The 20,155-nt window shown below is 48.0% G+C and overlaps 1 protein-coding gene and 1 long non-coding RNA gene across 4 annotated transcripts in view; one reads left to right on the top strand and one right to left on the bottom strand.

Annotated features, from left to right (window-relative positions):
* The window catches only part of Pebp4 (phosphatidylethanolamine binding protein 4), a 231,144-nt gene that overhangs the window by 115,416 nt on the left and 95,573 nt on the right, over positions 1-20,155 (bottom strand). The window lies entirely within an intron of this gene.
* Positions 14,590-16,982, top strand: LOC116084335. The gene is made up of 3 exons (XR_004116079.1): positions 14,590-14,709; positions 16,195-16,258; positions 16,765-16,982. It is a non-coding gene; the product is annotated as an uncharacterized LOC116084335 (long non-coding RNA).

The raw sequence follows: 20,155 nt of genomic DNA, 5'->3' as shown, positions 1-20,155 counted from the left end.
CATACTGCCCAGGAGGCAGAGGAAAGCAGAGGAGAAAAGGAGAGTCCTTAAGGACAGGGTTGGGCAGGGCATTTCTAGGATTGAAGCAGCAACAGTGCTATGTCCGGCTGCATGGCCGCGTTTGCATCGCCACCCTGGCTCATCCCTCCTTGTCCTCTGCCTTTTCTTATGAGCAGCAATGTCGCCATTAGTCTCCAAGTGCTAATCTTTGGATTCTTCCTTCGGCTACTGTGGACTTCTAAGGTCTGGGATGCACCCTGGCTCCTCTCCATTCCTTCTGACACATCTGTGAGGTTTTGGGATGCTCATGTCTCTACCACTTCCACAGCTTCCTGATGGCCATCTTCCCTTCTTCCCCGACTCAAGTGACCTTTGCTGGCTAGGGGAGTGGTCTAGTGGGATCTTGGGTGAAGTTATTCTCAACAGTAAATGAATAAACCAACCCAGATTTACACTGTAGCTTATTTACATGGGTAGATATCCACACCCTGGTACCAACCCAAGGTCACTGGACTTATAATTGAAAGGATGTCCAGGACTGGCTATCACAGTGGTGGCCTGGGAATACCCTTAGAAAGCAACTGGCCTCAGACCTCAGACTATAGCATAGCTCTCACCTGGGCTTAGACCTTGCTCAGCTCCCCCCAGCTGTCTTCAGCAGCCTTCATGTTACTTTCTCTCTGTGGAGTCTTCTGTGCCCCTTGACCCAGAGAAGTAAAGCCCAATTGCATCCTGCTTGCCGGTTTGCTGGGCGTGTCCACATCCTGGGCTACACTTTAGCTGACCAGAAGCTACTCATGGAAGTAGGGCCTTTTCATTTTGATTTTAGGGGATACAATCCATCGTGGCAGGGAAGGGATGTTGGCGTGCACAAGAGGCAGAGGGTCTCACTGCCTCGGGAGAGGGCAGACAGGAAGTGGGACTGGGCTCAAGACCCACCTCCAGACCTCACTTCCTCCAGTGAGATTCCACCTCCTACAGGCTCTGCAGACTACCCAAATAATAGTGCCACCGGCTAGGGACCAAATGTCCATACACAGGAGCCTGTGGGCGACGTTTCACGGTCAGAGTCCCTCTTCCTGGGTGATGATTTTCTTCTACGCAGTAAGAGTTTAATAACGTTTCTAAAATAAATTTGCCTATATCCCCTGTTGTGGGTAAGACTTTGTTTCCCTCATGTTAGTAAGAGTGAAGAGATGTTTCTGATCCCAGAACTCGATGAGGCCCTGCACTGGATTCACTGGGGAGCTGTGGTGCCACGCTTTCCGCCAGCCCCCCGGAAGTTAAGAGCAGTTTGGGAGTTGGCACCTCCCCAAGTATCCATTGAAATCGCTGGCCCTTTGACTCCCACGAGGACCAGCACACTCAACATTTACCTGAAAACTAGGCCTGTGACTCTGCCGGCCCAGGATGTCGTGATTGCCTAAACCCAAGCCTGGGTTATCCTGTGAGGCCAGCGCTGAGCTGTGCCTCCTCTGTGCCAGGCCTAAGCGGCTTCGGTCTCCAGGGCCCCTAGTGTGAAGGAATTTGAGTTCTAACTTTAGGTGGCTACGTGGCTGATGTCTGTTTGTGAATATCTCATTCCTCCTTTGGGTGCCCAGCTGGTGGGAACAGAACGGTAGTCATGGGACTGTCATCGTGTGCTGTCCAGGTTAACATGTAGCGTTTCTATTACTATTAACAGACTTTCTGCTCCTCACTCCATCTGTTCCTGAAATAATTGCAGTTGTACAGCCCATGCCTTCGCTACAGGCAAGCTCTGGGGAAGAGGATAGTGCTTCTCTGAGGAGGGAAAAAAAAAGTGTTAAAAAATAACAGCAAACATGAGAAGAGAGTGGGAATAGAGAGAGCAGCAGCTTTCCAATTTCTTTCGGATTCCGGCCTGCAAAGGCGGCGCTTTTCACACTCATCGGGGTGACCAAGCCCAGCTCCACGGGGTGAGTGAGTAGCTGGGCTGGTGGCTCAGCCTTTTGGAGGCACGGTTGTTTGCCCGAACGGTTGGACAGACTGAGGTGGGGACACTTGGGTCTGAGTGTCCAGTGGGAAGCGCTAGGGAGGGCATAACCCTCAGCAAGAGGCAGGACATTGATTGGACACTGGATGTCCCGCTCAGGGCTCTGGAAGGTAACACCACCAGGAAGGGGTGACCGAGGACCAGGACGGGCTAGGGCAGGAGGAGGTTGGGAGCTTCCAGAGCTGGCTCTGTCTGGGCATTGGTTCCTCCACACACAGAATTAGTGAGGGGGAACCTTGGAGAGACATTAGGGCAATGGATGGGTTACTACAAAATATCCAGATTCTTCCAGGGGAAGGGGTAACTAACACAAAGAACCTAGTGTGCAAAACACAGACTTTATTAAACACACACAGCAAATCTTGGCAGGTGCCACATGCTTTGAGTGTGAACCTGGTATGGGGTTTTCTCCCCATGCGGTGTAAAATTAGGTCTAACTGTGACTCCCGGTGAGGACTTGTTCTGACACCAGCTCTTTTCCTACCCAGCTCCTAAATGTGAGCTACCCAACTCGTAGGGTCTCCTTTCATCTCTTGAGGCTGAAGACAGAGCTAATCTGTGGCCCCAGCCCTTCTTGGGAGGGCAGAGGAGGAGGCACCTCTGGCTTCTTATAGAGGACACAGCATATGGATGAAGCCAGCTGTATGCTTTCTAAACCTTTTTCTAATGTCAAGAGAGTGTTTCAAAGAAACTCACAGAATGTGATGAGACCATTGTAAATAAGACACTGGTTGAGGGGGGGAAAGTGTGTGTGTGTGTGTGTGTGTGTGTGTGTGTGTGTGTGTGTTGGGGGATGGGAATAAGACATACAGTTCTGCTCTCCAAATCCATCAACAGGGCCTATGAGATGGACCAGTGGGAAAACACATGTGCTGTGCAGGCCTAAGGACCTGGGTTTGATTCTTCAAACCTGTGATGGAAAGACAGAAAGTGGGAACTGACTCCCCAGAGTGGCCCTGTGACCTCCACACACATGGTGACACATGTGCCCCTGCACCCCCTCCCACACAACAACAATAAGTAAAAATTTTAAAAATGATTTAAATAACTATTTTGGAAGGTTTCAGAGAATAGGTCAGAGAAGGGGCAGGCCTACCAGTGTTTACCACATTGCCAAAGACTTTGCACAAACACAGAATCTGAGACAGATTCTGCCCATGTCGTGCTTGCTAATGTGACCAGACTGCTCTCCGGCTTTATAACAGGCTCTGAGGACCACAGAGACTTTATTGGAGGTGTGGTTGAAACCTGGACCCCATCAGGTGGTGGTCCCAGAACAACCTGCTTCTCTGATGATGGAGTTGGAAGTGGGAGGACCTATCTCCTGCCTGGTGACACTTTGCCAAGAGTGGCAGAGTCTTAGGAAAGCCCACCTGCTCTTTTCAAACATCCGACTGAGGAGAAAAGAGAATTGGTCCCTAGAGACAATGTCTATGCATGACATTTCTGCCATCAACAGGCTGCACATAGACATATAATCTCTTAATATTATAATGTGGCTGAAAAACTCCTCAGGCGCTTTTGCACTGTGGTGCATACCTGTAATCTTAGCACTTGGAGGCTGAGGTAGGGAAATATCAGGATGAGATGAGCTTGGGTATAGAATAAGACCCTGTTTCAAAGAAAAAAAAAGTGTATTCTATAACCAGTGTGCTTGCTTTGGTGGTGTGCAAGCAAAGATGCTGTATTATCACTCCTATAAAGAATGGTATAGACAGTTGCCTATTGCCCCTAATGATTCTAAAGAATCCTGTTTCTTCTTTGCATATCCACTATACTGCTCATTGTTATGTTCAGGTATAGTCCTCCTTACCAAAGAACAAAACAAAACAAAAACCAAACACAAACAGATAACAACAACCAAAATCTAATGATGGCTAAGGAGGTGGCTCAGTCAGGGAAATGCTTGTTACATAAACATGAGAGCCTGAGTTCAAACCCCAGAACCCACATATAAAAGCCCATGTGGTGCCCATGCTTGTAAGCTCAGCACTGAGAAGATGGCAACAGGCAAATTCCAGGGTTGTTGGCCAGCCAGCTTAGCCTCCTTAAGCCAGTAACTCCCAGATCATTAAGATACTCTTTCTCAAAGAACAAGGTGGACGTCGTCCGAGGAATGACACCTAAAGTTGACCTCTGACCTCCATCTATGTGTTTGTCCATGTGCATGTTCGTCCTCACTCACAGGTGCACCCACACACATATGCACCCCACATACAATACCAAACAGCACACACGGTAAGGCCATCAGTGGCCTTGGCAGCTCCTTCTTCCTGTTTTCCTTCTCTCTTGTGTTTTTGTTTGCTTGTTTGTTTGTTTGTTTGAATCAGGGTCTCTTGTGTAGCCCTGGCTGCCCTGGAGCTTGCTATGTAGACCAGGCTGGCCTCAAACTTAATGTGATCCACCTGCCTCTGTCTCCCAAGTTCTAGGACTAAAGGAGTGAGTGCCACACCCAGCCTTTCTCTTGTCTCTTGATTTTGTGGAAAAGCCACAAGCTGTGTTTGCTTACACTAATCTAGTTTAGCCTGGGTACACTCTAGGATGGTCACACCATGACTGGGTTGCCTAAAGAACCATTCCTCAGAGCATGGCCCTGTTATTAAGAGACACGTGTGTACCTCCACGTGGTTCCTGATGCACACAAGGTGCAGAGTGAGCATGCAGGCTGAATGCATGTAAGCTATAGAACAAACAGTACACACTGCCAAGAAGCTGACCGCAAGGGAAACACGTTTCCATAGACAGTCAATTCTAAGCAGGGTGTGGCGGCATGGGCCGGGCATCACAGCCATTTGGGAAGAGAAGGAAGCAAGGTCTCCAGGGGAAAGCCAGCCTGGGCTGCATAGACAGGCCCTGTCTCCAAAAGAAAAATAGACCTTCAAACACTGGGATTATAAGTCGACGCGATCGATCATAAAAGTTTCTTAGACAAGTAACAGGTACCAGGTGCGGCTCAGCACTTCCGTGACCATTTTAAAGCTAAGAGAGCTGCCTCACAGGGAGGCATGGTCACAAAGCAGAGGCATTCTGCCTATGGCTCTGGACATCTGGGGCCTGATGCCGGGTCTCTGTCTAAGATGTCCAGGCATTCTTAACCTGTTGCGTTCTGTGGGAAGGGACATAGACACCAGTCTTACAAAAGCTTTTCAGAAGCTGACGTTTAAGAATGTTGTCACGGGCAGAGAGCAGCTTAAAGGAACCAAGCAAGTCTCTTCTCTACACCTCTAGCATGTTCCTCTGAGTTCAACTCTCCTTTACATGCATGGGAAAGAAAGGAACCCCACATTGGACCACCAGGAAACTGGATGCCACAGGAAATCCGTGGCCTGTGGAAATGTCACCTTATGAGTGTAAGTCTGGATTCACTGCAGGGTCAGAGAAGTTGAATGGGTTAAAGCCAGGCCAATGCCAGGTGGGAGTGGCTAGTTCCCAGGAGACAGTGGCCCAAAGGTCTCCTGCATCCCAGGAGGACAGGGCAAGGTTGAGATCCACTGGTAAGTCACCAGTGTACCTCAGCCCAGAATCTGAAGGCTCTGTGCTCGTTTGGGCTCTGGGCCATGGAGAGAGACATCCCCAAGGCCTTACAGAATGCTACAGTTGATGAAGAGAGACCCAGCCAACGAAAGTTGAGATGTACCTGTGTCTCACATTACCAAGAGATAAGGGACAAGGTCTTGGCCCCAGAACTCAGGGAGGTGGGACTGGAAAGACTTAAAAAGAAGCAGCTAACTGACAGATGAAAAGAACTGCTAACCTACACTGTGTGTTTGAGGGGGGAACAGTTCCTCTTATTGCTGAACCTCAAAAGTGAGACAGGCTGGAAACACAAATCCCTTCAAATGGTTTTGGGGGAACCCATGGGTGATTCAGTCAGGATTTGTTTGGGGGGTGGGTGGTGACTGTTTTTTGAGGAGGTTCACAAGCAACACGTATACAGAGAAGGATGATATCTACAAAAAAAAGTCTCTGGGTCATGTTAGCCAGAGGCAGCACTCACAGACTTGACAGTCTAGGCCTGACAGGGACTTAGAGTTCCAATCAGATGCTCTTGTCAGACTGAAGGAGACAGAAAATGTCCCGAACAGATAAAATGAGGGTTATATAAAGCAGTCTCTGGTCCTTACAAATTCAGAAGCCCCAAGTTTAGGTATTGTTAGAGAAAGCCTTTTAAAAAAAAAGAAACACAACTGTGATAAAATAGAAGACGCCTCTGTCTCCAGGCCAGGAGCCCAGTCAGTCTACAGAGACAAATGAGAGCTGTGCAGGGCCATTCTGATCACCTCAGAAGCAGGCCTTCCACGCACACAGCCTGTGCGCCCTCACAGAGCCCCCCCCCCAACAAGCACAGGGTCCACAGCTTGTTTTAAGGGTCTGTTATCTAGGAAACCTCAATTGGTTTTGAATGGGGGACTATTTTACAGTGAACCCCACAAATTACGGAGCTGGTCCTGGTTGGGAACTACGCATCTGGCACAATAATTGGGAGAAAGGGGGGTTGCAGAAAGGCTAAGGAAAAAGGCCAATCGAGGCAGCTGGATCCAAATGATACCAGGCAGCGAAGCATGTATAGAGGGACAGTTTCCTAGGTAACGGGTTGCTCCATCTAAGTGTCACACACATGCTTTGCTAAAAACAATTTCTAATAGCTGGGAATAAAACAGAGACTTGGCTCTAGGAACATGGAGATGGTGCTCAAGGACTGACTGTATGGCCAACCTGTGTACAAAATCATCTAGAAGAGAGAGGGACAGAGAGAGACAGAAAAGGGGGTGGGTCTTTGAGCCCCCATCTCAAGTAGATGTTTTAGGGCTTGCGACCGGCAGCGTCTCTGCAGATGGTCACAGACTGCTTCTCAGGAAGATCCTCATGTGGTGGCCTGAGCTTATGACAAGGGCTGCTCCTGCAGGTTGCTGGGAAGCGTGAAGAGCTTCTACACAGGATGGGTACAGTTTGAATGTGAAACTTCCATCACCCATCCCCATCAGTTTGTGGGCTTGGTACTTGGTCGGTCTTCAGAAGGTTAGGGAGGGGCTGGTCCTCTTGGAAGTACGTGGTGAAGGGTGGGTCCTGAGACCTACACCCTATTCTGGTTCCCAGCCAGGGCTCTGCTCTTTGATCTACTAAGATGTGCGTGGCACACCTTTAATCCCAGCATCCAGGAGGTAGGAACAGGTGCATCTCTGTGATTTCAAGGCCCCTTTAGGCTACATGGAGAGTTCAAGGTCAGCCAAGAGTAAATACAGTGAGACCCTATCTCAAACAAAATGTAAGGAGTCCGCATCCCATGCTCCTTCCCTTTGCCAGGAAGCCCGTTAAGCCCTCCACACCAAGAGAAAGTGTATCCCCTGAGACCCCTGAGCTAAAATAAGTCTTCCTGCTCCCAAGCTGCTTTGGTCAGGTATTTAGTCACAGTGTGAGGAAAGCAACTAAGACAAAGATGACAGTGACTCCGTGAAACGGGACATAACAAAAGAGATCCTCTCATCTCTCCCAGAACCATTTGGAGGTGACATTTATAAAAATCACTTGCTTTGGGTAGGGGCTGAATTTTCCATCTTCAAAGCTAGTGTTCTTAAAATGCCATTGGAAAGTGGTGGTGGTGGTGGTGGTAATGTGGGGGTCGGGTACCATGGGAGTAGATAACCGGACAGCTCTGATGGCCCTGGAAGCAACTGCACAGGAAAACCCAAGGTGAGGCTCCCCTTGGCATTTCTCCAAGTCACCTGTGCAACTACAGGCTGGTATTTGCCAACTGAGAGAGGAAGTTATTATAAATCATGACAAGGGCTTGCCAGGAGGAAACTCTAGACCACCAAGCTTTGACTACTTTGATAATGGCAAGGAGCCAGGCCTGATGGCAGAGGTCTGTTGTCTGAGTTACTTGGGCAGCTGAGGCAGGAGGATGTACTTGGCTATATAAGTTTAAGGCCAAGCCGAACAACTTTGTGAGCTATCTTGAAATGAAAACAGATGACGATGATGATGACAACAGCCATGATGAGGATGGCAATGACCCAGAGTATGTGAGGTCCTGGGTTCTATCACCAATATCAGCCAAACAAAATCAACTTCAAGTCTATTCCAATAAAGGGGCCCATATGACTTCTTCCCTTTTCACTTAACTGTATTGTCTTAAGAAGTCTGGTTTTGCTGAGACATATTGACTCATTGAAACTATTTAGAGGAACTTGCTTTCGACTGGGGCTCTAGAGCAGGCCGAGTAGCTGCCTCACTCTGGGCAGGAGGCCAGCATATTTGAGACATGACCTGTGTCTCGCTCTTTGCTTTCCTTCATTTCCACATTTGGCCTGGGGGCAGCTACTCCAGTGTTGAGCCAGCCCTATCCTAGCCCATGGCACTTTGAACCAAAGTGGAGAAGAGATAGCAGAAATCGGGATCCGGACCAGCCAAATGCCAGTGGTGCAGGTGAGACTACTGAGGAGTTGTAACAACTTTAAAGATCGCAGGGTGAGCATGGCAGAAAACAGAGATTTCATTTCCAAGGGCCCTCTGGGCCCCGTAAGCCTTTCTTTTCCTCTCCGGTCCTCACTGATGGAGGGAAGGGAAGACACAGGCTTCCCCATGAAAAGTAAAGAAAGTAAGGGACGGGGGTGGGGGGTGGGGAGGAGACCTTCCTGAAAGTCTGTACTGCGCAGACAATGGATTGCTGGAAACTGAAGAAGGGAGGGAAATCAACGCATCATCATGCTATGGCGAGATCCTAAAAACTGGGAGCATCCTCCAATAGGTGGGCTCTGTACCCAGCTACACGGACTGTTCTGGAAAAAGCCTTCACCACCCAAGGCTGAGAAACGTATCCTGTGCCATATTTAATCCACCCAGATATATTCTGCCCCCGGGCTCTGTAAGGCATGCCTCAACTCTTTAAATTACTGGCAGGTGTTTTCTCTCTTCTTTCTTCCTTCCTTCTTTCCTTTCTTTCTTTCTTTCTTTCTTTCTTTCTTTCTTTCTTTCTTTCTTTCTTTCTTTCTTTCTTTTTTTCTTTCTTTCTTCCTCTCTCTCTCTCTCTCTCTCTCTCTCTCTCTCTCTCTCTCTCTCTCTCTCTCTTTTTCTCTCTCCTTCTCTCTCTCTGGAATCTGTCCTTGCACTAGTTCATGGCTTCTCTCTGGGCAGGCTGCTCCATTATCCCTAGAACTTACACAAGGTTTGGACAGGTAGAAGAGGATGTACAAATCCACAAATGAATATATCCACCAGGCTCTGAGGTACTTCCTCTCAGTCTCTGCTTTTATATCCCCTTTGATTTAGATTGGACATGTCTGAGATATATATAGCTTGGATGGCAGAGGCTGTGATAGGACTGAGGACTTCTGGAGGAGAAGAGAGGCTGGGAATGTGGTTCTGTGGCAGAGTGCTTGCTTAGCATACACAGAATTGTAGGTTTAAACCCCAGTGCTAGAAAGAAAGAAGGAAGGAAGGAAGGAAGGAAGGAAGGAAGGAAGGAAGGAAGGGAAGGAGAAAGGGAGGGAGGGAAGAAAGGAAGGAAGGAAGGAAGGAAGGAAGGAAGGAAGGGACAAAGAGAAGAAAAAGGAAAGATTAGCTAGGTATGGCTACATAGCAGCAGATAGGAGGCTGAGGCAGGAGGATTGCCATAAGTTTGATGCCAGCCTGAGAGCCACATATCCAGTTCCAGATGAACCAACACTGCATAGCTAGACTCTTAGAAACAATGAGGGGAGTGAATGGGGTAAAAATGATGGGTGGAGTCTTTCCATCTGAGGCTTGGTACCCTTCTCCAAATGGAACCCTAACTTTGATTTGGCACTACAAGACCCCATTCTCTTGACTGTGTCCTCAGAATGTCACCCCCTGCCTGAGCGCTTCCATGTGTGGATTGGGACGTCTGGCTCCCTCAGGCGTGGGAGGAGGCAACACATGCCAGGCAGAAGCAGACTGACACAGAGCTGGAGGCTGGGGAGCCTGGGAAATGCTGGCAGTCAGAAGTTTGATCCTGTGTGTCCAAGGCTAGCTCTGTAACCTGTCTGGGCCATGTTTCAGAGGTGGCAGAATGAAATGGTGTTCTTGAGAATAAAGGGCTGATGCTTGCCAAGGAAGCTCTGGCGAGAGAGAATCAGTGTGCTTCTTCGAGGCAGCACAGGTATGTTCACCACCCCATCCCAAGGAACCTTCCAAGATTCTCCCAGCCCACCTGATGCTCTGCTTTCTTGTCCAGATGTTGTATGCCTACACTAGTGCCCACAGCCCTTTGTCCTCTCAGGAAGGAAAAGGCACGGGTGCAGCAGAGGGCCCAACCCTACATCCTATGAGCCAGGCAAGAATGTATGGTACTAATTTCAAACAGCCCAAACATGGTTCCCTTGGAAAATTGCCCCACTGGGCCTGGGTGTCCCATTTTCTTTCTGTCAGTATTTGTGGTGGCCTCTGGAAGACCATCTCAGACAGCTGCAGGAGGAGGATTGGATGAGATGTCACCAGGGTCATGGAATCTCTCTTCAGCTCTCACCTCAGGTGGAGTCGAGCAGACACAGAGAGACAGGGAAAGCCATGGCAGTGGCGTGGGGAGAGATCTTTGTGAGCTGGACCACAAGAGAAAGCAACGCCACTCAGCTAGGGTGAATGATGGTCACGTCTGCCTCCTTCCTTAGAGTCATTTCTCGTCATGTCTTGTTGACTACCAAGATGGCAGGGACAGGGCACCCTCTGAGGCAAAGAGAGGCCATGTAGGAAGGTCAGAGAATCTGTTCAAAGGCCATGATGGCCAAGAGTCAGAATTGGAACTGGAACTGTAGTCTCTCTCCGGTCACAAGGTAGCCCTCAATCCTTTAGGTCAGAGTTCCTCATGTTGTGGTGACCTCTAACCATAAAATTATGACTGTTACTGCTTCATAAATATACTTTTTGCTACTGTCACGAACCATATGTAATTGTCTGTGTTTTCTGATAGTTTTAGGGGAGCCCTGCAAAGGGGACATTTGACCCACAAAGGGGTCGAGCCCCACAGGTTGAGAACCACAGCTTTAGCATGTCTCTCTTGCCTTGGAGATCTCTGTGTTTAAAACCTAATCTTAAGAGAATGCCTCCCCAGCCCCCAGCTTCCAGTGTTCTGAGGGATTTTATATACATGGGCAGGCAGGAGGATTCCCTGAGAAAAGAGGCCTTGACTCAGGCTTGGCTTTGTCACCAAAGAGCTGGTGACCTTGGGTCTCCTCAGTGGATGCCGGGTTGAGTTCCCAACATTTATTACAGGCTGCACCTCAAGCAGAAAACGTGGAGGTTTTGTGAGGTGGGAGCAGGAGCCAGCCCTGGACAGCATGTGCACTATAGGAAGCTGAGACCCTGTCTCTCTCTGTCTGCTGGGGGTGGGGCTGACTTCCCATGGCTGCTCCTCCTAACTTCCCTGGAGGAAGACAGTGATGAAGGGACTGGGGAAGGCCAGAGGACTCCTCCAGCAGTCCCGCCAGCCCCTCCCTAGTCCCTAGTTCAGTGTAGGGTGACAGCAGCAGGACCTGAGGTGGCTGCCTGGGGAACTCACAGCCACAGCCTGCCACCCTCTGAGCTGTAATTGCTGAACTCTGTGAGCCAAACACCTCGAAAGAGCTAAAATGACTTTAAATGCCTAAACATTTTAAAACAAACCGTACAACACGAGGCTTTTAATCCTTCTCTTTTTTCTTCTTTTTTTTTTTTCTTTTTGCCCCTGTGCTAAAGCTCTTTCTGTCTCTGTGTGCTTTCCCTTTTGGGGGAAATTCAAAAGCCGTTTTCCGCCTCATTACCTGCACACTGTGAGTGATGTCTGTCGGTCCTTGGGCTGTAAATACCTTAAATCATGCTTCATTAAGAATATCTATGGTGCTATTAAAGAGCTATAATAGACAACGAGTTAACAGATGATTAAAGATGAATTCCATTTGTGTCAGTCAGCAGCCAGGAGGAGACGGGAGGCTGGAAGTTCTCAACTCATTATCCCGCAGCTTCTCCGCTCCCCCCACTGCACCCCCCCCAAGCACCAGGAAGCTAGAGATGTGATGGGAGCTTTCTGCTCAAGGGAGTGAGGTACAGGGCCACTGAGAGGTGGCAGCAGGACCTCGGACAGGATTAGAGTGTGGGATCAGCCACAGGAAATGAAGAAGAAAGAGGCATGGAGGCTCAGAGAGGGGGGAAGTGTGCATGTGTGTACATATATATGTGTGTTTGTGTGTGCATGTGTGCTCACTCCTCCTGCATGTGTGTCTAGGACCTGTGTCTGCTGTCAGAGGCCCCCATCGGTGATTCCCAGATATTTCTGTGCAGAGTCAAACTACACTTGTAACCCTAAGAAAGGGCCAGTGTTAGAACTAGATGGTGGTGGCTCAAGCTGTAATCTCAACACTTTGGAAGAGTATACAGAAGAATCAGGAGTTCAAAGCCAGCCTTGCCTACCCAATGAGTTCAAGGATAGCCTGGGCTATATAAGACCCTATATCAAAACATCAAAAAGAAAAATAAGCTAAGTCAATGATTAGTCTGATATTATGCCATACATTTTTTTTTAATCCTAGAATTTAGGAGGCAAATGGCTCGAGTATTACCATGGGTATGAGGCCCGTCTGGGCTACATAGAAAATCCAAGGCCCACCCTACCCTTAAAAAATTCAATATTGACTACTTGGTGACCTGAGGAAGAGTAATGTAGAAATGAGGAGATGTGTCCCAAGGAAAAGATGCCTTATTACAGCAGTGGCTGTGGAAATCAGGGAGGAAGAAACTCCAGACTCCAGTGTTTTCGGGGCGGGGAGGGGAGAAAATGCTGTCACCAAGGGACAAGGAGTTCTGGCCAAAAAGGTAAGCCTGCTAAGACAGTAAAATTGCTTTCATCTGGAGAACTGTGGTAAATCCATGACTTCACATCTGGGTCAGGAGATGTCAAGATGAGCTGGGATCTCCACTCCTTTCCATGACAGTGCAGGGCCAGGCTCAGAGGGTGGCAGGTAAGTTCCTGAGACCAGAAAGGCCTCAGCAGGAAGAGACAGGAAAGGTGACAGTCCAGTGAATGTAAACATCCAGTGACAGTAAACATAAGAGATGGCTTTAACGCCCTCTGAGGATGCTAACTTTTTCCCTCATTCATGCCTTAAAAGACATGGACAGTTTTCTTCCCCTTACAAGTGGAGAAGTTGAGAAGCACAGAATTAAAAACACTGAGGTGGCTGCTGAGTCTGTGGGTGCTGCAACCCAGGTTTCTGACACTTAAGATCTGCCTCTTTCAAGGTGCTCCAGGATACAGAGGGGTAGGGAAATGGAAAGCCACAGGCGGGATCAGTGCGAGGGCAGGAAGACAGCTGAGATGCGGTTCCTTGTGTTAGCAGCTTCGGTGGCGTCTGAGTGTCGGTTGAGCAAATGATAACACACCAGCTCGGCTTGGCATCTCCTGACCCAGGCGGTGATTCTGTGCCCACTGCCAACTTATCTTAGCTCTGCCGGCAACACTGATGTGTGGCATTATGCTATTCACGTCCCCAGTGCTACTGTCACATTCTCTGACATCCTGGATGTCACCTGCCACGCTGCCTTGAATGTGCTGCTTGGCCTGGGGTGTTACTATACTCCTTGCTCTACTGTATCTGCTTCTTATGCACAAAGGCACACACACACACAGAGTGAGAGAGAGAGACAGAGACAGAGACACACAGAGAGAGAGAGACACAGAGAGAGAGAGACAGAGACAGAGACACACACAGAGAGACACACACAGAGAGAGACAGAGACAGAGACACAGAGAGAGACACACACACACAGAGTGTGAGAGACAGAGACACAGAGAGAGACACACACACAGAGTGAGAGAGAGAGACAAAGAGACAGAGACACACAGAGAGACACACACACACACACACACAGAGACAGAGACATACACAGAGAGACACACAGAGAGAGACAGAGACAGAGACACACAGAGAGAGAGACACAGAGAGAGAGAGACAGAGACACAGAGAGACACACACACAGAGTGTGAGAGACAGAGACACAGAGAGAAAGACACACACACACACAGAGTGAGAGAGAGAGACAGAGACAGAGAGACAGACATACACACACACAGAGACAGAGACAGAGAGAGAAGATATCAAAATCCACTGCTTCTTACTAAGGCCACCCCAAGACAGACAAGTATCCACAGTTTTATGTGTCTGGTTTTGTGTAGTCATGGGGATCAAACCTAGGGCCTTGTGCAAGCTAAGTGAACACTCTGGCTTGAGCCAGATTCTCTTAACAGGTCCATGGTTTCAGTCTATCTTTTGCCCCAGAATGCAGCCAGTAGGTAAATGGGGTTGGGAGAGAGGATTTCAGTATAATTTAAAGAGAGAATGTCATAGACTGGGTGTTCGATCAGTGCATGGCATCAAAGAAATTGTCACCTGGGGTGGGGCCGTGGCACAGAGAGGTTAGGGTCCTACAAGTCTCCACTCCTGAGAATGTACTGGCTCCCTTTAAGAATTCAGTGAGGAAAGGGCTGCCATCAGACCCTTTAGGGTCTGAGGATATAAAATTCTATAGCTCCAGAAGGTTGAGCCATATGGTTCCTGCTAATATTCCATCACAAGGGAGGAGTGGGTTCCATTCTAAATGTGCAACTTCAAAGGAGCTTGAACCCAAAGTCACAGCAGAGGCCATTCGGGACCCCAGTAACAGATATGGCTGTAACACATCAGACCTTTGGATTTCTCTCCATGGTGGTGTGTACCCCCTTTGTTAAGAATCCCCCACAAGGTGCTGCATGACAGAACCCCTTTCAAGGCAGCTTGTACACTAGGTGTGGGTAGGAGGCAAGAACTAGAGAGAGAATATACCCAAGATCTATTTGGACCCTTAGGGGTTGCCTTCCCAGGTCCCCAACCCTCTATCTCTCAATGTCTCTCAGTCTGAAAGGCTGTCACTAGGAGTTGAATCCAAGCGTTGCTGATTCAGTGGTGTTTGCCCAAATGCAGTTTCCTAAGAACTGTCGGATGCCCAAGATGCTCTAGGAGTCTGTTTGCTTTTTCCAACAAAGCTCCCCCCACTTTCTTTCCTGGAAGTAGAATGTGGCATGAAGCCGGCTGAATCTGAACCCAAGTCTATTCCAACTCCCTTCTAAACTCAGCAAACACCGCAGTGACAGGCTTCCCTCCTGACCTTCCCCTAAGTCCTGAGGCTGTGGCTTCCTGTAGGCATGACTATGTGACAGACCAATTAGAGATGCTGGCCAGTGGTGTGGAGGCTCCATCCCCTCCTTTGTGTGTGGAGTGGCAGGTCATATGTGTTGGAGTTTATGTGCTCTGTGAACATTGCTCGTGAATACCCGAGGTTGGCATTTGGTATCTTCCTCTATCACTCTCAACTGCATTTTTTTGAGATGGCATCTCTCCTTGAGCCTGGAGCTCCCTGGAGGTTAACCTGGCTATCCAGCAAACCCAAGAGATCCTCCTGCTCCTGCTGTCCCAGCACTGGGGTTACAGGCACATCCTGCCACGCCCAGCTTCTACATGGGTGCTTTGGGTCCAAAGTCAAGTCTTCATGCTTAGGTCTGAGCCATCTCCCAGGTTCCTGGGCTCATTTATCCTTGTCTGTCCACAGTCTCTCTTGTTTTCAGGAGGGTCCTCCTGTACTTGAGAAGAATGATTATTCTAGCTGTGTTCCTCACTGGCCCGAGTCCGTGAGGCCACTGTTTATCTTTCTTTTTTGTTTTATTTCACTTTCCATTAAGTTTGTTTATTTATTTATCCTTTGAGGGTTCTACACATGCTTGTGATGAATTTTAGTCACTTTGCCCCCACGCCCTCTCTCATCTCCTGATCTTGGACGGAACCCTTTCTTCTAGGAAGCCTTTATTTGTGAGCAGCCCACTGAGTTTATGATTCCTTGCATCAGTGTGGTTGGAGGATATTTACTAGAGCATGGGCAACTTTTCAATGGCTACACCACTGCCTCCCCCAGTAACCAGGAACTGCCAACAACCCCTTAGGGAGGGGTGGGTCTCCTGCGATAACTTATTATTATATGGTGGGGGTAGGGAGATGGGGAATTGAGGCTCAGAAAGGCTGAGTGACTTGCCCACGATCACACAGCTCGAATCAGCAGCTTCCGATATTCTGATACTTTTCTATGGTGTCAACCACCATGGAAATTACTCAGTTCCTGACAATAAGGGAGGGAAAAAAATCCTCTCTCTTTCTTGCTTATAGAAATCCCATTAGCCACAGTTACCAGGAAGAGAGAGGACACTCAACATTCCGTTGGAGAGCACAGGTGTGTAGGGTGGGGGAGGGGACATACATAGGAGAGAGAACACACAGTGCCCTGATAATTGAATCTTGTTGTGGAGAGACAAAGAGACACTGAAATTGAGTTGAGCGGAAAATGTGATTTCTGAATTGGTAGACGTCTTTTCGGCCCAAGGCCCCTATCATTTACTCCAGGTACCTGGTGGTCTCACGCATCTGACCCCAGAACTCAGCTGAGGCACTGGCCATCTGTGATCAGCTGCGTGGGGCAGGGAATGAAATTAATTTTCAATTCCCAGGGGCTGCAGTTGGTAGACCAGCAGCTAAAGGCTAGGTAGAGATAGGGAGACCAGAGCACATCCTTCCCTGAGAGCTATCGAGTTCCCAAGCACCCTTGCAGGTGGGGGAGAGGTAGGGGAGAGGCCAGTTGTAACCGTCTATATTGGCAATCCCATCACCAGACCTTAATGGACATTCCTTTCCTCAAGAGTTGGCCCCTTGCTGATTTCTCTCTCGAATATTTAATTTCAGACTCCTGCCCTCCACCTCCAAAGCATGAACCCCTGGAAATGAGAAGAGCCGGGTTGCTTCTTCTTCCTTTTTTTTTTTTCCTACCTGTTGTACTCAGGCTAGAAATTGCTTTGGCAAAATGGCCTTGCTCCGATTACAGGAACAAATCCTAGAGTCTCCCCCACCCCCAACTCCGTAGAATACAAACATGCCAATTTCTTGTTGCAATTCATTGAAAAGTCTTGGTCTACTGTCTCTCTGAACTACCTTTCCTAGTAGCTGATAAATGCACAACAGTTTTCAACACCCCAGCGCCCAACCAGGAAGAACCCAGAAAAAAAAAATGTGTTTCCCAACAGGAACTCAGTTCCAGCAGTCTTTGTGACTGTGAAGAAAATATGAATTATATAGTTCCTGGCTATGTAAAGTCCTCACTGAATAGAAAGGGAAAAAATGAGGGAGAGAGAGAAGGCTGCATCTGTTTCTCTCCTGTGATTGCTCACATGTTTAAATACATCCATTGGGCCTGGGTGTAAATTCACCAGGTCCTGAGCAACTAACTGAAAAGAAGAGAGGCGTGGGAATGGTAAAAGTGAGCAGCTGAGGGGCTGAGTCGAGAGGTGCGTTTCTACCTCAGCCCTGTGCAGTCGGAAGATGGGGGGGGGGCGGCTCCGCTTGCTTCCAAAAGGAAACAGAACATCATTAGCACACTTCCATCTCTATCTCTCTGCCCAGAGCAATTACCATCCCAGAGCCTTCAGGCTGCAAGGTGTTTTCATTACAGAGGAGTTAGAGGTCACTCTCCCTGAGCCCCATCTTGGGCTAGAACAAGTGTTGGCTGCACTAAAAAAATCATGGCTTCATTTAAATCTGTAATTGCTTTTATTTTGGTATGTATAGGACATGGTGAATTCATGACTAAGAATTGTATTCGTCAATAAGTTTGCTGCTTTTATGAGTCATTAGCCAGTCCTCGTTTTAGTCCTTTCCTGCATAGAACTCAACGGGGTGGTGAATTTCTTCCCCACCCCCACCCCATCTATGGGGAACCAGAGAAATCATCCTTTGAGACCACCTGTTCCAGGGATAATTGGTTTCTACAGGTCACAGAGGTGGGATAGAGTCGGTGAATGCAAAAGGGGACCGTTGTCCTGTCTCTCTTCCATACTGAAGGAGAGAGGCCTTACACTTACTGGATGCTTTTAACTTAACGACTATTTAATGTCTATCATTGAGGTGGGTGGGAAAGCACCCTTCTCTGTATAAGAGGGTTGCAAATCTGCTGGCCAGGGATAAAGATGTGCAGAGAAAACTGGGACTTCCCACCTCTGGTTCTGCATGCTTTCAATTTGACAGTTGACTCATAGTCAACTCCTTCCCCTGGAGGAAATCCAGAACGGTGAACCACTGCTATGTCCCTTTGGGGATTCACAGCCAATACCTTAGACTCGACCCAGGGTCCAAGAGCTCCTTCTTGGAGCTTTAAAAAAAAAAAAATGGCCTGGGTAAATGGATAGTTCTAATCAGGAATGTGCCAGGTAAGGATAAATACATGCTTCTACTTCCTGGCCTTAGGGTAGATGGATGAACTAACATACAATGACTATAGGAGATGTATCTCCACTGGGACAAAAATTGCATCAATTGGGGCTGGAGAGATGGCTCAGTGGTTAAGAGCACCGATTGCTTTTCCAAAGGTCCTGAGTTCAAATCCCAGCAACCACATGGTGGCTCACAACCATCCATAACAAGATCTGATGCCCATATTTGAGTGTCTGAAGATAGCTATAGTGTACTTACATATAATTAATTAACTAATAAAATTGCATCAATTGTTTAAGATAGGGTGTCTCATTATGCAGCCCAGGCTAGTCATAAACTCACTATCCTCCTGCCTCAGCTTCCTGAGGGCTGGGATTACAGGTGGGCTCCACCAGGCCTAGCGTGGGTTCTGAGAAACTGGCTAAGAAATCTACAATATAACAAGAACAACAGTTGCCTAAAATTCCAGCATTCAGAAGCTTGAGACAGAAGGATGGTGAATTCAAGCTCAGCCCAAGCTACATATTAAGACCCCTTCTCAAACAGGGTGCTTATGAAAAAAAAAAAAACCACAACAGCAATCCCCAACTTCAGAATGCAGAGTTTATAAGATCATTAAAAGCCCCATATAAGAAAAGGAAATATGGGGGCTAGAGAGATGGCTCAGAGGTTAAGAGCACCGACTACTCTCCCAGAGGTCCTGAGTTTAATTCCACATAGTGGCTGTAATGGGATCCGATGCCCTCTTCTAAGATGTCTGAAGACAGCTACAGTGTACTCATATACATTAAGTAAATAAAATCTTTTTAGCTGGGCAGTGGTGGCACACGCCTTTAATCCCAGCACCTGGGAGGCAGAAGCAGGCAGATTTCTGAGTTCGAGACCAGCCTGGTCTACAGAGTGAGTTCCAGGATAGCCAGGGCCACACAGAAACCCTGTCTCAAAAAAAAAAAAAAAAAAAAAAAAAAAAAAAAAAAAAAGAAAGAAAGAAAGAAAAGAAAAAAAAAGAAAATCTTTTTTAAAAAAAGAAAAAGGAAATGCATCCACATAATCACTGTATACAATGCCACACACATCAGTGACATCACAGTACCACGGTGAAAACTCCCAGTGTGTGTATCCAGGGGTTAGACAGTAGGTCAAGACCTGCTCTTAGGAACTGACCTAGTTGCAAAGTGTCTTTGTGGCCAGCACCAGCCTGTGACTAAGAACATAGAACTCCCCAGTTGGTTTCCCCCCCCCCACCTCCTAGGATAGCCCTTTTCCACAGGAAGCTCCCAGAATTATACACTCACCACTTATTTGACCCTTGGTCACTCATTGAGTATGACAACCCTTCCTTTCACCCTATCGGCAAACTTAGCACCTTAGAGAAGAAGTGACCAAAATAAATAGGGTTCTATATCAGTCAATCTCACTGAACATCTCTGGATATAGCTGTGTGTTGATGACATTGGGGGACATATGTCACCCCCAGATGTTGCTGTCCATAAGCAAGGTTAAAAGAGGTAGGGTACCTGGAAAATGGAGTTAGAAAGAAGAGCAGCAGTAAGAGAGAGTTAGGGAAAAGACAGAGTGGCCACAGGTATACCTGTCCACATGGTTGGTTTACAAAATTAGACAGGAGTTGTGAACGCTCAGCCATCTTCACTTTAATGCCAACCCTTTGTTCCCAGCAACAGCTAGAATAATCGAGGCAAAACCACTCCCCCAAGTATGTCAGTAATAAAGACCCAATCAGCATTTTCTTAGTCTCTATAGCAGGCGGGATTTCTGATGTGACTGGAGCCAGTAAGGAGGCATGGCAAATAGCCGGAGGTGGGCAGAGAGGTGTGGTTAAGAGAAGCAGGCAGGGTCTGAAGAACCAGCC

Source organism: Mastomys coucha, unplaced genomic scaffold (assembly GCF_008632895.1).
Source record: "Mastomys coucha isolate ucsf_1 unplaced genomic scaffold, UCSF_Mcou_1 pScaffold9, whole genome shotgun sequence".
Classification (NCBI taxonomy): domain Eukaryota; kingdom Metazoa; phylum Chordata; class Mammalia; order Rodentia; family Muridae; genus Mastomys; species Mastomys coucha.
The sequence above is the reverse complement of the archived record's forward strand: the minus strand, read 5'-3'. Positions and strand labels throughout refer to the sequence as shown.